Source organism: Ceratina calcarata, unplaced genomic scaffold (genome assembly GCF_001652005.2).
Source record: "Ceratina calcarata isolate Rehan_Ccalc_2016 unplaced genomic scaffold, ASM165200v1 scaffold673, whole genome shotgun sequence".
NCBI lineage: Eukaryota > Metazoa > Arthropoda > Insecta > Hymenoptera > Apidae > Ceratina > Ceratina calcarata.
Window position 1 is genome coordinate 46,960 of NW_017177987.1, and position 2,231 is coordinate 49,190.

General features: G+C 34.2%; 1 long non-coding RNA gene across 1 annotated transcript; it reads left to right on the forward strand.

The window, feature by feature from the left end:
- The first annotated feature begins 508 nt into the window (after positions 1–508).
- Positions 509–1,172, forward strand: LOC113464960 (uncharacterized). Its single transcript, XR_003389814.1, has 2 exons — positions 509–549; positions 645–1,172. It is a non-coding gene; the product is annotated as an uncharacterized LOC113464960 (long non-coding RNA).
- Positions 1,173–2,231: the final 1,059 nt, after the last annotated feature.

Sequence of the window (2,231 nt, forward strand, 5' to 3'; positions counted from 1 at the left end):
CGGTAAGGTAGATGCATGAAATCCCACAGAATGACTGCTTCGGCGTGTACCGACGTTCAGACTCACTGGTGCCGGTGCCGATGTTTTTTTCCAGCACGGTAGGTAATAGGTAACCGTAGAACGCTGACATTATGAATTTTATACTTGTTTCGAGATTAGTACTTCGAAAATAGATTACCCATCATTTTCAAATTTTGTCACACTTGTATTACTTTATTTTCATTAGTGCACACCATATTTTGTATTTGAAGCAAGAATAAAAGTAATTGGCATTTAATATCTTAATGAATATCAGTGTTTAATTGAGATTAGTTTCTGAATTAATATTCGGAAAATCGGAAGTCATTGGAAATTGTAGTTCTTCATTTGTTAGCGTATCCAAGTCTAACTCGTGAATTCAGTTCGGACACTGAAATTTAATATCTATTTAATATCTTAATTAATATCACTGTTTAATTGAAATTAGTTTGTTCATTGTTGTTATATCCACAAAATAGCGTAATTCGTNAATTTGCATTATAGTATGATCATTTTCTTCACGCGCGGTATGTAAGTACTTCTTTCATATCTATCTATCTTTATTGATCACGTTGTACTTTTTCTTTATCTTTATCTACTTGTGAGATCTCCACTGGCAATTGTAGGTGGTAAGGAACGAGTAGTGCCGTGGACATTTAACCGAGGGTAGGGTACAGTAGCTCTGTTGCAACGTCGCCTAATTTATGACGCCTTCAAGTGTGTCCGCAGGCACTTTTCCTACTCGTAACTCGCCTCTGGCCTCGCAATGATTTTGTTCAACGAGCATTTTCGACATTTAGGAATTTCGATTCCCTTATGTCTTGTACTATGTAAATATTAAGCCTATTTACGAGAAAGATTGATGTATCAATTATTAAAAAACTAAATATCTATAGTCTCGTTCCGTCGTGTCGTTTTTAAAAACATGAGAGGCTCGTCGATCTAAAAAAATTTAATTTCGGTAGTTCAAAGAAATATGCATTCAAAAATAATGACTTTGGCCATGCATTGAATCAGACCTTTAAATTCGAGGTCGACTCTTTTGACCGTTTGACCGTCGATGCTCGACGAACTACGTTTACCTCACATCTGTTCGGTCACTTCGTCAAACGGTGCTTGAATTCATTAAAAGAAAAATGCCACCTTCCTATGTACATGTGAATTTTAGTTATAAATCTCAAATTCCACTAAATAGGCATTACAATGTTAAAAAAATTCATATTTACGGATATATGTGGATTGCTCCAACTTATTATTTGATATAGAGCGTTCCTTATACTATAAAACAAAAGCGTAGTAGAAAAAAGCCCGCCACTATTCGATGTCTGAAGAATTATTGAAATAATACCTGCTTGTACCACTTTTATGTAAAATTTACATATTAATATTCCCATTGAAATTTAGAGTATATACATATTTGAATAAGCAAACAAATTTTAAGAAGACTGAATAGTAAAAATTATTTATATTTTGCGAATATAATATTTAGATAGAACTGGATGGGACTGAGATACTCGGTGAACTTCTTATGGATCTGACTCTTATCGAAGGAAGCCGCTTTTGCTCGGATGGCGAAAAGTGAAGAGCGTTCACTTACAAAGGCACCTGACGATCGAATACATCGCTTTTGAAATGACAATGCGTTTAAGTTATAGTGTACACCTAGTACTGAAAAACCCTCATGGGTTTCTGTAAAATGAGCTTTTGTTTTTAAGATATTTTGATTTAAAGTTTTCAACCAATATGTAAGTCGTTCTGTTACGCACACTTGCAAGATGTACGGTGGGTTAGTGGGTAGGGTCGTTGACAATGAAACTAATGGTCTACGGCTCGAATCCTCTTGGTAGATATGTTTTTTTTCTTATAGTTTTTGTACGAGAGAAATCTATATTGTTTCTCATTTAATTTTAATTGTCTCTAACGTCAATTGTAAGACAATCAAATTAATACGAATAGGAAGTACACTGGAAGTAACATTATTAAACACGTTTACGTGTATTTTTCTGTAAGCGCACTGTAAATATATTTTTCTCTATGAACCATTCTTACCGAATTTTTTGTAAGAATCATTCGGTACTTACGACTGTCTACCAGGTTTGAAGGTAATATATTGAACAATGTTTTTCGAGGAAGGCGCTTATTATGAACTATAAGTACAATATTGCGAATGATACTTTTCATAATTCACAAGCGTACCATGCACACTTTAACAG